Source organism: Talpa occidentalis, unplaced genomic scaffold (genome assembly GCF_014898055.3).
Source record: "Talpa occidentalis isolate TD23 unplaced genomic scaffold, MPIMG_talOcc4v2.1 talOcc4.3, whole genome shotgun sequence".
In the NCBI taxonomy this organism is placed as follows: Eukaryota; Metazoa; Chordata; class Mammalia; order Eulipotyphla; family Talpidae; genus Talpa; species Talpa occidentalis.
In genome coordinates, this window is record NW_023603184.1 from 27,323,093 (window position 1) to 27,337,980 (window position 14,888).

At 44.0% G+C, this 14,888-nt stretch overlaps 1 non-coding gene across 1 annotated transcript; it reads left to right on the forward strand.

The window, feature by feature from the left end:
• The first annotated feature begins 214 nt into the window (after window positions 1-214).
• LOC119256425 (small nucleolar RNA SNORD30) lies at window positions 215-283 on the forward strand. Its single transcript, XR_005127760.1, has one exon. It is a non-coding gene; the product is annotated as a small nucleolar RNA SNORD30 (small nucleolar RNA).
• Window positions 284-14,888: the final 14,605 nt, after the last annotated feature.

Below are 14,888 nucleotides of genomic sequence, written 5' to 3' on the forward strand. Positions count from 1 at the left end.
GAGTATCTCCTACCTGGAAAGGTTTGGCCTTGGTTAGCATGGGGATCTAGTCTCACTCCTTCTATTTGCTTATTAGCAGGGTAACTGAACAATGATAAATTTTTATTTCAAAGTACTTCTGAAAATGTGGAAAATAAGCACAGAATATTTCTGCACTAACCATAGCCACTAACCATGGCTTTGATGTTAGTCTTGGGTTTAAATCCTCATTCTTATATATGATGACTTACATGGAATCTTGTTTGGCTGATGATTTGCTGCGAGACTCAAAAATCTGAATTTCCAGGAAAAAAATCTAAAGTAAATAAATAAATCCTCATTCTTTTATCATGCATCACATTGTATTTGGCAAGTATGACTCTGAGTCTTGGTTTCCTCATCTAGACAGTGGAAATAGAAAACCCCATCTCACAGAAGGAATCTGAGGCTCCAGATAAGGTAGGTAAACACATGACTCAAACTTTCCTTTTCCTTTCCTCCCAAAGCATCTGCTCCCTCTCTTGGTGTGGGTCCTCCTGTTGGCCTGGGCTGCAGTCTCATCTGACAGCTCTCCTGGAGGGGGTGCATGTCTCCCCTCTCCAAACACACCATCAGCCACAAACTCTGAGTCATTTTTCATTTTATCCCGTCTTTACCCTCAACCAGAGTCAAACCCCAAATGCACTGAGGCTTTTAATATTTGAACAAGAAACTTACCTTAACAGAGGCCATTACTAGAGTAATTTCAACTTTTCACTTGAAGATTTCTTGATTTTACCCCATAGCCCTCTAAATTTTCCATTTCTTTAAGCAGAGAAGTGGCTGCTTTTTCTTCTACCCATCCTCTGAAACTGTAGTGGCCAAATTCTGTCTTAAGTGTGTGCTTTGCTGTAGAATATTTGAATTCTTCCTTTATCTCATATTCATAAAATTTCTAATTCCAGTACTATTAAAGATCACCTTTGGCATGGCTCAGGTGGCAGGGCTTGTTTGCTTCTGGGGGAATGGATTCGCCTTGCCATTCACTCCAAAGCCAAGACACATCTGCTTAGGGTTTGTCGATTTCTTCCATCAGGACTCATATTGGGCTTCAGTAGCAGTCAGACTGAAAAAAAAAAAAAAAAAAAAAAGTGAAGAGATGCTGATATGGGAAAGCTGATGGCAAAGTGGGATCATCCTAAGAGGAGCAGAGAACTGTGTGATAGATGCCAACACAGGGGGCCTGTATACTGTGAGTCTTGGGGTTCAGCAAGACATCCTCCTATCTTTGCCACAACTCTAAATCTAAGGCTGGAGTTGAAGTGCAAAAGAAATCAGAGCAGCAATAAAATCAGCAGCTGGAATAATCCTGAAGACTTAAAGTACTGAGAGGCAGATGCTAGAATTAATGGGAACCTGAGGCTCAGAGAGGTAGTGCTGCTCAAGGTCACACAGCCTTAAAGTGGCAGAGATGGGAATTGTCTACAAGACTCCAAGTCCCTTGGTCTCTACTCTGCATCACACTGCTGCTAAACTCCAGCTCTTAGGTTGACCTCCTCAGCCCCACATTATGGTCTTGCTTCCTTCTGATGTTTTCTGGCTCCAGGCTGATGTCAGGGATAAGGGAAGTGGCAAGGACTGATGGACAATGGATGGAAGGGCAGTAGCAGAGAGCATCATAGAAAATTTATTACATCCTAGAGATCTCTTTTGCCCAGTCTGAGCCTCACTCAGTCCTCACAGGTGCTGGAAAAGCCGATATTAGCATGGTGGAAGATGGCTGATCCTGATCTGGGCCCTCGTTATCTTCCACTGGAGGAGGTTCAAGGCCACAGGGGCCCAGCTGTTAGGGGAAAAAGGCTGTCCCAAAGCTAATTCCATACAGGCTTTGTGGACTCCACCCCCACCCCAGTGTTAGGGGGAAAAGGCTGCCCCAAAGCAAATTCCATACAGGCTTTGTGGACTCCACCCCCACCCCAGGCCAAAGCCAAAGACACTGGGAACTCTACATCCCATCACCACCCAAGGGAAGGTGGCTGGGACCTGAGGGTGGGGTTAAGCAGCCAGGTGGATACAAAAGGCAGACATGTGGGCTTTGGGGCTCTCTCCATTTTGGGGCCCTCGGCCAGCTCGCGGCGTCCGTCTAGCTCTGAGAGTGACTTTGGGTTTCCAGGTCGTCGGATCGGGTAGGACGCATTAAAGACTTTATTTCCCTATTTTCTCCCTGAGTTGTACATTTTCCTTATTTCTTTTTCTCTTGTAAATAAACCTTTTATGAACCCTTTTGCGTGTGTCTGTAGTAGAGTATTCATAAGTCCCTTTAAAGCGCGCGGGTGAGGACCTGTTGTAGAGCAGCCCCGATACAAAACGGGGTGCCTGACTGTGGGTCCTCACCCGCGCGCTTAAAAGGACTTATCAATGCTCTACTGCAGGCACACGCGAAAGGTTAATAAAGGTTTATTTACAAGGGAAGGGGAAATGAGGAAATGTACAGCTCAGGGAGAAAAGTGGGAGACAAAGTTTTAAATGAGTCCTACCCGATCCGCCGATCAGGAATCCCAAAATGGCGCTCTGAGAGCTGGCCGCCAGCCAGGAGCGGTGAAGCCAGGAGGCGAGCGATCGCGAGCCAGAGAGAGAGCAAGGCCCACGTGTTTGGTTTTTATATCCAACCTGGCTGCCCAACTCCACCCTCAGGTCCCAGCCACCCTCCCCTTGGTGGTGATGGGATTTGTCTTTCCCAATGTCCTGATGGCTTTAGTCTGGAGTGGGGGTGGAGTCCACAAAGCCTGTATGAGATTATCTCAGGACATCCTTTCCCCCTAACAGACCCACAGCCAGGAACCCGTTTAATATCGGGGTTGCTCTATAACACAGCCACAATGGCTACAGACATGACTCGGGGTGGGGGCAGGGAGCCAACCTTGCAGGCTATCACTGCCTTCTTACTAAAGTCTGTTCTCCCCAGTTTCCTCCCTGAGCCTCACCCTAGACTGTGTTCTTAGTAGCTCCCAGGCGGTAGCGTCAGGAAGGGCATAGTGCAGGTTTTCTATGATTCCAGCAGACGGGGTGAGGAGAGAGTCCTGGAGACCTTGTTGGCTTTTGCAGGCTTTTATTGGGATTTACCAGGTACACGGCTGGCAAGGGGTTCTGGGGGGCCGGGAGGCTGGCAGGCCTCCCGGCCCCCAGCAAGTCTTCACTCTTTCTGGGCTCTCTGGTGTTATCTGGAGGTCTGTGTTCTCTTTTGCTCTGCTCGTGGTTCTGCTGGCGTCCCCATGACGCTGCCCTTATAAGCTCAGTCTATCAGCCCACATGTACCCAGTTATGCATGCCCACACCCTACTCCAGGTGTCCGCCAGGATCCATCAGCAATCCTAATGTTGGGAGGGCAGAAAAACCTGATATCATTTACTTACACTATACAGGCCAAGGACCTTCTGGACCCTTGGTTCTGATGTAGCACTGTGCCTGCAGCGGGCCCTGTGATGCAAGCCCACACTTCCTTCTCCCGCCCCACGGGGCTGAGGCACATTCCCCTGACATTTCTCAGTTGTGTCAGTCTCCAAATTTGCCCTCAGTTGAAGAGAGTCACCTCACCCATGGAGTCCTTCCAGGGACTGTACATCCAGGTTGAGTCAGTGCAGGGGAGAAATGGGCCCTAGTCCTTGCCCCAGCAGGACACCTCTGCAAGACCACCCTCACTCCAGAGCATCCCTAAAGGATGCCGATGCCTTTGTGACTCCCACATCACAGTTCAAGCCCTCCTGCAGTTCTGCTTGCTTCATGACTTCCACAGGTGTGGCTCCCCAGAGCACTCCCTTATGAAAACCCTGCACAGCTGCTTCCTTTTCAGAGCTTGCTTCTGGAAGAACTCGACCTGCCGACCTGCGCAGATCCTACATGCTGTCTCAGGTTACTGAGAATCTATGCACCTCCCTCACAGACCAGTCCTGCCCTGAGGCTTGGTTCAGCCCCACCCTGGCCCACTGCAGCCCCTATTCCCTTACCCCCAGGCCCTGGCCCTGGGGAGTGGATTCAGGCAAGTCCAAGCTCTTCACGCACAGGTGTGAAAACAGACCCCCCAGCAAGGAGAGGGAGGGCTTGCCCAAGGTCACATTGCCAGGCAACCACCCTGCATTCTCCCCTCCTTATCCTACACTATTTCTACTGTGATGATGACTTTTCATTTTAACAGACTGAATCCAATCCAAGCACCTTTCTTGAGCTCCTGCCCCTGCTGCTGGTATTATTTCAGTGCTCCCAGCCTTCCTGTCACCATGGATACCTTTTGTGTCATTATCCCCTCTGACTCCCTGCTTTGGAAAATCTTACTACCATGTACTCTTCCCTTGCAGATAATAATAAACTTGTTTTCACAGTTTTATTCATCAAAACCATATGTAACTGCCAATCAGAGCTTCTGATCCAGAAGAGATCATCACAGTTGGTATAAATATTGAGTTGGAATAAATTGAAGCTTGTAGCTTCATTTAGTTTGAGGGGGATGATGATTACTGAGGAAAACATGCAGTTTCCACGAGATGCTTTAAACTTGTGAAAACCACAGAGATACCCATGCCTGCTCTGAGATGGAAGAGAGTCAGGACCCCAAAGCCCCACCTTGCAGAGTGTAGCTATCCCAGCCCCCTGCTACAAGATACCTAAAGTTTCCTACAGTCAGGTCCCGACCCTTCTCCTCACCCCTGTCCCTGGCCTCTAGCATTCGTGGGAGCCTTGAGTGCAGGGCCAGATTCCTTCTTCTTCTGTCCTTGGTCCTCCATTTTTTTCTATTCTTCAAACAGATACACTTGGGGAGGCAGGCAAGTAGGCACAATTTAAACTGTGATTACCAATTTAGTCCTAGTTATCAGTTATGCCCTTTGTAGAGCTTCCTGACAGCTCCTTAAACCAGATGATTTGGAGTTCTGCAAAGCCTCTGGGAGGTGGAAAGGGCCCAAGGTGTCCCGGGAACAGCTCCAGCTCTGGGAACAGTTCCAGCTCTCCAGGCTGTGTCTGTGGGCGTGACATAGCCAGGCCCCGCAAATGGGTGGGCAGCCTGGTTAATTGCTAGCTCCCATGTTCAGCTTACCATCCCTAGCACAGAAGCCCTGTGAGGGCAGCCTCAGAGGGAGGGTCCCGCCTGGTAGTGATGGAGACAGTGGGCTTTCCAAACCACACCTGGTTCTTCTTCAGGAGCTGGCCACAGGGCCCACAGATTCCAGGTTTTGTGGGTTTATCCAGCTTGTCCCCAAAATGCTACAGGCAGGATTGTAGACCTGGGGTTCGTGCCCAAACAAGGGGCAGAAAAGTGATCTACACAAAGATGGAGGAGACAGCAAGGTAGCCAAGTACCCAGGTCCTTGAATGGGTCCTGTTTGCTGAGGTCCTCTTCCTGCCCATCCTTCAGCAGACCTTTTACTGCTCTCCCTACGGCCACCCAAACCTTTCTGGATCTTCACGATGGACCTGGGACATCATGAGGAGGTCAGACCTTGCATGAAGGAGAACTTGGCCCATGGAACTGATCTCTCATTTTCTAGGAGGAATGAGACAAAATTGGCCATGACCCTGCCCAAAGGGCCCCCCAGTGGGGGCTGCACATGCCTATGCTAGAAATCTGATTATCTTTTTTCTTCTGACAAAAAAGTAGGCTATGACAGATAAATTGCCTTCTTGAGTAGTTATGTCAATTATGTAAGTGTGTGCTTTTAAATATAGATGATTTTTGGTCATCTAGTCTTTATTGACGGAATCAATAAATATTGAAGGAGACTTGCAATAAAATTTAAATTAAAATAACTTAAAGATGTTGATTTAATGATAGGGACTAGGAAACCTAAATAAGGATTCAGATTAAGAAAGCTGATGGAACTATTTTGAACCAAATCATTGACAGTTTTCAAGATAAATAATGAGTGAAAAAAAGTCTTTATCTTTTAACAAATGCCACAGAAAAACACCAGTTTATTTCTAGATACTATATATAAGAGGTGGTAGTATATCATAAGAGGCAAACTTAAATAACTAAAAGATATAGTAATAAATAAAACAAACCCTATAGGAAAAGGGTTGATCTAAACGGAACCATCAGTGAGTGTTCCGTCTGAACTTATTACATGTATTTTTCCAGCAATTTTAAATGAGGTCAGGCTCCAGTGCGCCCCGAGAACTGGTTTTAGGGATATATCAATACCCATCAAGCTGTGAATCCTGTGCCTTTACAGGCAGTAATTCAAACGTCTCTTTGACTTCGTAAGCCATCCTGATTTCCAGAAGCTCAGGCCTTGCATTTCTTTTCATGCCTAGAACCTGAAATTGGCTTCGGCAGATTCTTTTTTCTTTTCTTTAAACTCCTAAAAATACTACTCCTAGCCAAGCAGTGAGCCTGTGCCCTCCTTCAAACCAATGGCAGGGCCCAGGGCAAGGCTGGAGGTGCAGGAGGCACAATCACCCCTCCCCTGTGTGGGAGGATGCCTTTAGTGCTGGCATCAGAAGACATGGAGCAGGGATCAAAAGTTCCAAAGAAAGGAACTCCAAGTCTTTAGCTCCAAAGCTTCTGACAATTCAAGCTGCAGCATTCAAGTTGGCATAACGAGGTCAGAAGAGACTTTTTTCTCTTAAAACCTCAAGATTGTGGCCTCCCTGGTGGCACAAGGGGTTAAGCACCACACTATGAAGCAATCTGCAGCCTCTGCAGCACAAGTTCGATCCCCTGCGGGCCAGGGAGAAACCACATAGCGCAGCAGACTTCTCCTGCCTCACCTGCTGCTCCCCTCGGCAGTGTGTTTCAGTCTGCCTGTTCTGTTCCCACTCTGTCTCTGGTGAATCCTCTCACCCCCCACATCACTGGCCTGTACCCCAGCTCTTGCAAGCACAAATTAAAACAAAAACAAAAACCCCTCAAGATTTGTTCCTGAACGTTATGTTAAAGTCTGTTGTCTGCAGGAAGTGTCCTTAAGTGATTCTCACAAATAACCTGGACACATTCTTTCCTCAATAAACTTTATTTATTTATTTTTTTTTGGTGAACTTGTGCCATTGATATCTATCTTGTCCTGGCCACAGATGATTGGAGAAGAGGGAAGCCACCCCTGACGAATGGGTGTTGGTATAAAATCCTTCAAAGGTGTTCCATAAACTTAGCCTTCTGTTTATGGAATACTTCGAGTAGGATAGTGGTGCACCAATTCCATCAAACCTTCACTTTTAAAAAAGAATAAACATGAGGTATCCACAATGGAGTGGAGTCTTCTTGAATATGAATTGCATCCTGAATGCAATTTCTGTGAGCAGTCTGGAGTTGCAGAGAGTGCAATGAGTTAGGTTGATGACATTTCCTGGTTTCCCAGGCTGTATTAGTTTCCTGTTGCTGCTATAACAAATTAGCACACACAGTGGCTTGTAAACACAAATTTATTCTCTTACACCTTATGAAGGTCTACAAATCAAAATATTGGTGGGGCTGTGTTCCTGCAGGAGACTTCAGTAGAGAATTCATTTCCTTGTCTTCTTTGGCTTTTAGAAGCTGCTTTCATTCCCAAGCTTGTGGCCTCTTCTTCAAACTTCTTGTTTCTGTTGCTACATCTCCTACTACTGTGTCTTCTGCCCTCCTGCCTCCCTCTTAGAAGGAACCTTATGATTATGTTGGGCTTACCTGATGATAACCCAGCAGAATCTTCCCATTTCTAGATGTTTAACCTAATCACTCTCTTTATATATAGGTAACATTCACAGGTACCAGTAATTAGGATGAGGGCATCTTTAGGAGACCATTATTCAGGCTACTGTACCACCTGCTTGGGTGTTTATTCTTTTTTTTTTTTTTTAAAGATTTATTTATTTATGCATATAAGACCTGGGGTAGGCCCTTTGAAGAAATTGATCTGGAGTCAGGATTGATGGCTGCAATGGGCAGTAAGGGCTCAGGATGTGTAAACAGAGGAGATCAGAAAATTTTAACCAAAGGAGGAATCAAGTAGAAATGGAGGGCCTCCCTGGTGGCACAGGAGGTTGAGTGCTGCACTGTGAATCTGTCCGCAGCCTCTGCAGTGCGGGTTCAATCCCGGTTGGCCAGCGAGAATCCCACAGGGAGCACAGACCTTTCCTGTCTCCCCTACAGCTCACCTCAGCAGTGTATTTCGTCAGTCTGTCTGTTCTGTTCCCCGCTCTGTCTCTGGTGAATCCTCTCACCCTCCCACACATCTGGCCTGTACCCGGTTCTTGTATAAAAATAAATAAATCTTAAAAAAAAAAAGTAGAAATGGAATAAAAGAGACTATGTGAGCTTTGAGAGACTGAGATATTCCCAGGCCTGGAACTGGTAGAGCCTTGCTGTGCTTTCTAATTCTAAGGTCTCTGAGTCTCTGCAATAAACCTCATCTCTGATATTGAGTCAGACAGAATGGCATCTGATTCTCTTCAACAGAACTCTTCAAATAGAAGTCCTTTTTGCTTGACTCCTTAAAAAAAGGTGACTTATATAACCTTTAAACCAAACACCCCATGTTCAGGAGCGGTCTTCGAAATGTCAAGAACGAAGAGAAGGAGGAGGAATATTGCTCCTTGTGGTCTGGTTATATTTGAGGCACTTCAGCCCCTGTGCCCTGGGGTCCTCACTTCCCCAACCCTGATGGGGATAAGGGGTTACTTGACTGTTTTCTCAGGATTGAATTGCTGAGTAGGGGATAAAATCTACTCTCACCTATTACCACCATTTTATCTCCATTAGATCTTATATCCAGACTTCTGCCTCAGTTTCCCTATCCTGAACTTGGGTCCTCATCCTCAACTCTGCCTACCCAACCCTCTCCCAGAGTGACTGCCATTTTTTTTACTCCTTGATATTGGTGGGGACTGTGCTGTGACTGAGCCATCACTCAGAACCACACGACTGTAGTGCTTTCTGTTATCTGGATTCCTGTTGCCACAGCCCACCCACTAGCCCCTGCTCCAGCCATACCTGAGCTTGCTAATGGGCTCTGGACATCACTTGCCCTTTCTGAGAGACTGACAATCATGGCCTGTACTGCCAGATCAGGGCTTCCCCTTGATCCCAAGGGGAAGTGGTAACCCTGCTTCCTCACTCTCCTTGCCACTTGTTACCTGCCTGAAGTAGGGCACTCCTGGGAATCCTAGAGCTGTGGACTGAGGATTTCATTTTCCTTTAGCAGCAAGGGTTTTGTGCAACAAAGTATTAATTGGGTCTCTGTTGCCTCTGGTGCCTTGGTTGTCAGGGAAAAATTGAAGAAGGTGCTGAAACTGCTGAGGAGTTGGCTGGTGATTTAATTTTCCCTAATTTTTCTACCTCTGGGGAAATTGCCAAATTAATCAGAAGCCAGACCTCTCGACTCTGCTGCAGTGTGAGTGTTTGCGCTGGGAATGTGGGTACAGCCCTTCCCTCAGAGGTCTCAGATGCTGTGTCCTGTGGTACAGGGCCACCTCGGGGTCACGAGTCAGTCAATTCCATCCCCCCTGCAGCTCCTTTGCAGGATCTAGGGCACATGGCTGGGAATGTCCTGCTTCAGCATTCCTGCTGAGAGCAAATCAGCTCCCGGAGGCTGCTTTATCTATTTCCTCTCCCCTTGTGGTTGTTTCTCCCATGGGGTTTTGTGTTGTTTTTACTTAATTCCTGGGGTACCAGACAAGCCTTGGGTGAGTAGACAGGACCTCAAGATTTCCCAAGCCCTGGACCTATCACTAAAAACCCTGCAGCTGGCACTGTGGCCTGAGATGGGGCTCCTGCCCTCTTCCTTACATCATTTGGTCTTGGAACACTTTGGTTTTACAGCACGGATTAACATCTTCCTCAAACATTGTTTAGTGGACCACATTTAGGAAAATGTTATTCTATTCTAAGATTCACCACACTGTTGCAATGATTTATTTGCATGTCTGCCTTCTTCACTAGGCTGTGCTTCCCTAAAGGGTAAGAAATGTATCTTGTTCATCTTTTCATCTCCAGCACCTAGTGCACTCCTTCATAGAGCTGGCCCCTTAAATAACTCCTGGAGGTCGCCAACAACCTCCATCTCTGTCTTCATCTTATTCAAATTCCCAGTAGTATTTTACTCAGTTTTATAGTCCTTTCTTCAGACACCGTTTTCTTGCAGTTCCTGTGACTATCTACACTCTTGGTTTTCCCCCACAATACCCGTGACTCCTTTGCCCCACCCGTGACCCCACCCCACCGCTGTTACCCAAATGTTGAAGTGCCAAGGGCTCCATCTAGTTTGTCTGCTACAACTCTACCCTTCCCCTGGGGACCTCAAACCGCAAACACTTTCTGTGAGCTGATGATTACTGTTCTTCTGTCTCTAGATGTGACCTTTCTCTTGAGCCCTAGTTCCTATCTAGCTACCTGTTTGCCATCTCCTGTTAGTTGTCAATATTTAACAAGTCCCAAACAAAACTCTTGATCTTACCCAGCAAGCCTGTTCATCTTCTGACTCTTCTTATATTAATAAATAGCAGCATCCACCTCCCAAGTGGCTCATATCTAAACTCTAAAAGTCATCCCATCTCTTTACTTTCTCTTTCAAGCCATCAGGTTAGCCTGCTGGTACCATCTCTGTGATCATCTGGATTACTGTTTGGTAAATACTCCCTTTTCCCTTGCTCTGTAGAGTACCCCCTCTACCCCCACCCTGTTCATATTTGACTTGGTCAAGTGACTCACTTTGGCCAATGAGATGTTAGCAAATGTGTCCAAAGCAAACACCCTAAAAGGTGTTGAAAGGTATGATTTGGCACTTGGATGCTGGGTGGTTTATTGATGTATTATCTTTCAGTTCCAAATTTCCTCTTTATTGCCTGATCTACAGAAATGGATAAGGTCCTTTACCTCTTTTTCCTTTGCCAGCAAGTACACTGTTAAGCTTTGCCAGTAGAAGGCAGTGGATGGGTAGAGTCCTCACATAGCTGCCAGCATATTCCTCTAGCTGTGGTCTCTTAACTGGTCTCCTCTCTTCCCTCCTTGCTACTCTGCTGCCTATGTTGAGCCCAACTGATGAATGATGTTTCAGTTATTATACATAAACATGTTTCAGTTTAATATACATCAGTTTTGTTTCAGACAAATTTATCCCATTCTAGCATATTGATGCATTGATTTATTTGATTTGGTGTTCTTAACACATTTTAAGTATGACATCTTTATAAATATCCTCATATCTGGTGGGATAGGTCTTCCTTGCTGCTCTTCAACACATTTTTAAAGTTATTCTTTTCTGTTCACTCCTCCAGACGAATTTGAGAATCGTTTTGTCATGTTCCAAGAAACCTCCAATATTGCAAATTCATTTGGAAAAGTGAACATCTTTACATGATTAAGTTTTCCATCTGAAAGATTGGCATATCTATATTTATTCATCTTCTTCTAAGTTCTTAATAAAACTTTCTGACTTTCATTACATGGGCCCTACGCTTTCTTCATTAAGATTATTTGTAGGCTTTTCTGTCTTTTGTTGCTATTGTGCATGGGATTCCTTATTTCTCTATTATGCCCTTTAAATGATTACTGTTGTTATATAGAAAACTTATTGATTTTTTTGCATGTTTATACTGTAATGAATCATTTTATTGAGTTCTTATTAATTCTATATGTTTTCAGTGGATTCTTTTGTGTTTTTAAGGTATGAAATTGTATTGACTGTAAATAATGGTGGCTCTTCTCCTCCTTTACAATAGGTACTATACTTCATATTTATATTTTGTATTTTATACCAACCAGAATTTCCAGAACAATGTTACATAAAAATATTATTCTGAAAAATTGTTATATTCATAAACAAAAATGAACCCTTTCTCACTCTTTATATAAAAATTAACTTAAAATGGATCATAGATCTGAAACTATAAAGGAAAGCATAGGAAGAAAAAAATTGTATTTGAGCAGAATTGATTTCTTAGGCAGGATACAAAAAAACATGAAGCATGAAAGAAAAATGATCAATGGGACTTCATGAAAAGCAAACTTTTGGTTTTTGAAAGACAATGAAAATGATAAGGAAAACAAAGTTTTCTAAGAAAGTAAAAAACACAAGCAGACCAGGAGAAAATATCTGCAAAACACAAATCTGATAACTTGTCTTCAGAACATATAAAGAATTCTCATAGCTCAGTAAGAAGATACACAACTAAATAGAAAAATAAATAAGTGAACAGTTTAGACACTTGGCCCAAAAAGACACATAGATGTCAAATAGACACATGAAAAGATGCACAACATCAGTAGCTATAAGAAAAAAAGATTAAATGCAAACCAAGATACTATTGCATATCTACTAGATGGCCAAAATGAAAAGACTGATAATACTGAAAGCTGGCGAGGACACAGAGCAAATAAAACTCTCTTAGCATCTTCATGGAAACTTAACAGCACCTTGGAAAATAATTTGACACTTTTTTTAATCCTTTTTAAAAAAAGATTTATTTATTTATACAAGAGCTGGGGTACAGGCCAGAGGTGGAGGAGGGTGCGAGGATTCACCATAGACAGAGCAGGGAGAAGAAGGGGCAGACAGACCAAAAGCACTGCTGAGGGGAGCAGCGAGCAAGACAGGAGAGGTCTGCCATGCCATGTGGGTATCTCCCTGGCCAGCTGGGAATCGAACCCACACTGCAGAGGCTGCAGACTATTTCACAGCGCTGCACTCAACCGGCCGCACCATCGGGGAGGCCCTAATTTGACACTTTCTTATAAAGTTAAATATTTTCTTAATATTATGCAGGATTTCTACTCAGATATTTTCACAATAAAAATAAATATATATGCTTATTCAAAAACATTTACATGAGTACTGATAGTTTTATTAATAAAAGTCTGAAACTGAAAATAACCCAACTGTCTATCCATCATGCAATGGCTAAATAAATTTTGGTACATTTATATGATGGAATGCCACTCACAAAACAACATGAATCTCAAGAGCAGTATGCTAAGTGAAAGAAGCAGGATACCCAAGGCTACTGTATAATTTTTTTATAGGACATTCTGGAGGCATCCACATTACAGGGACAGAAATCAGATATATGGTTGGCAGAGCTGAGTTGGGGAGGGAGATAAATCTAAAGGAGCTTGAGGGAATTTCTTGGGGTGATGAAAATGGTGTAATTATTGACTCTTGTCCTGCATAAATGACTACATATTTGCTAAACTTGAAGGGATAAATTTTAATATCCATAAATTGTACCTCAACAAATGCAACATTTTGAAAAACATGATATTAGAAATGATTCTTGTTTTGCTCTTTGTTTTAATGGGAATGTCATTATTTGTGTATTATTCTGACGACAGTTTAAAAAAAGGTCATATTCCTTTGTTAAATAAAGGAAATAACCTTCTGTATTATTAAGATTTCTTAGCTGCCAAACAGAAACTGATAATGGATGATTTAAGCAGAAAAGGAACGCATTGACAGGTTCTTGGAGAGCTCAGAGAATCACCGGGAAGTCAGAGACAAAGAGCCTGGGCAGTTGGCGCCACAGCTCAAATGACCACAAAAAAAAGGTGGAATGGCTGCCATCTTACAATGTGGGAAGTCGAGGCTGAAATGCCAACACCGCTGGCCCCTGGAGCCCGGGTACAGTTACTTGTATTTCTCAGTCTTGGCAAACTGATGATGCTGCTATTACTGGAACCACCATAAAATTTTCTCCACACTCAGTAAAGACGCAAAAGTGTTATCTGCTGCCTGGTTTCTTTGCTCTAGCATCTGAGCTTAGGCTGAATGCCTCACAGTTGCCGCGAGGGTGGGAGCAGCACCCCCGCCCCTTGCAACACCCCGAACAGCGAGTGTCTGGCATTTTCTCCATCTGTATAATGGGAGGGAGTTTCATTGCCCACCGAAGTTCAAAAATGGGGAATTTCTCAAACATAAGGAGGGGGTTCAAATGGGGAGTGCCCTCTCACTAAAATCATGCCATAATTGTCCATGTGTACCATCTATTCCTAGTATTTTAGAGAATGTCCCTGTTAGAAAGCATTATTGAATCTTCATAAATGATTGTCCTATTAATAAAATCATATTATTTCTCTTATTTGACCCATCAATGTGCTCTATAAGCTGATTTATTAATATTAAAATAACTTTGCATTCTTTGGGTCAACACTACTTGGTTATGGTAAATTATTCTTTTAATATTCTGTTGAATTCAATTTGCTAGCATTTTGTCTGGAATTTTCCTGTCTATATACATGAGTGAGATTGGTCTCATTTTCTTTTATTTTATGCTGACTTTTCGTCAGCTTCAATGACATTCTGGACCCTTCTTCTCATGCCCCTGGGTTTGTATTTGAGCCCTGAAATCTTTTTAATAAACCACAGGCTTTACTATAGCCCACAAGGCTCATCGAGTGTTAGGAAATTATGGGGATGGACACAGATATGATGAGAAAGTCCAGATGCCTAAGGCACCCCTTAAATTACTTTGGGACATTTACTGTGGGCCAGCCATGTGCCAGCTGCTGAATTATTTAACCTGAAGCTTAAATAAGCTTCTCCTCTGTGGGTAGAATGCAGATGACCTGTGAGAATCATCTGGAAATAGAGAATGTGAGAGAAGACCTGAAAGGACATCTCATCTACCTGTGTTTCATGGTAGAGAAACAAAACCTCCCAGAAGGACGCGAGGCCAAGGTAACTTACCCAGGTTTCTTTGACTTTCTGCTCCTTGCTGTTTCAAAAACTCTTCTTATTCATAGAAAGAGAAGCCAAAAAACAGGATCAGAGACTGGTGAAAACATTTTTATGCCCCCCAGCAAGGGAAGACAAGTTCAAAATTTTAACAAAGTCTATAGTGATATGTTACATAGTTTGGCCCCAGGCCCCTGGGAAATGATGCCCAGCCCTGACAGGCTGCTCACCCCGTAGTCCAGTCTGAAGATATGTCCATGGAATTTAAAAATATAGTGCAAAGGTTAAGCCAAGGACTTG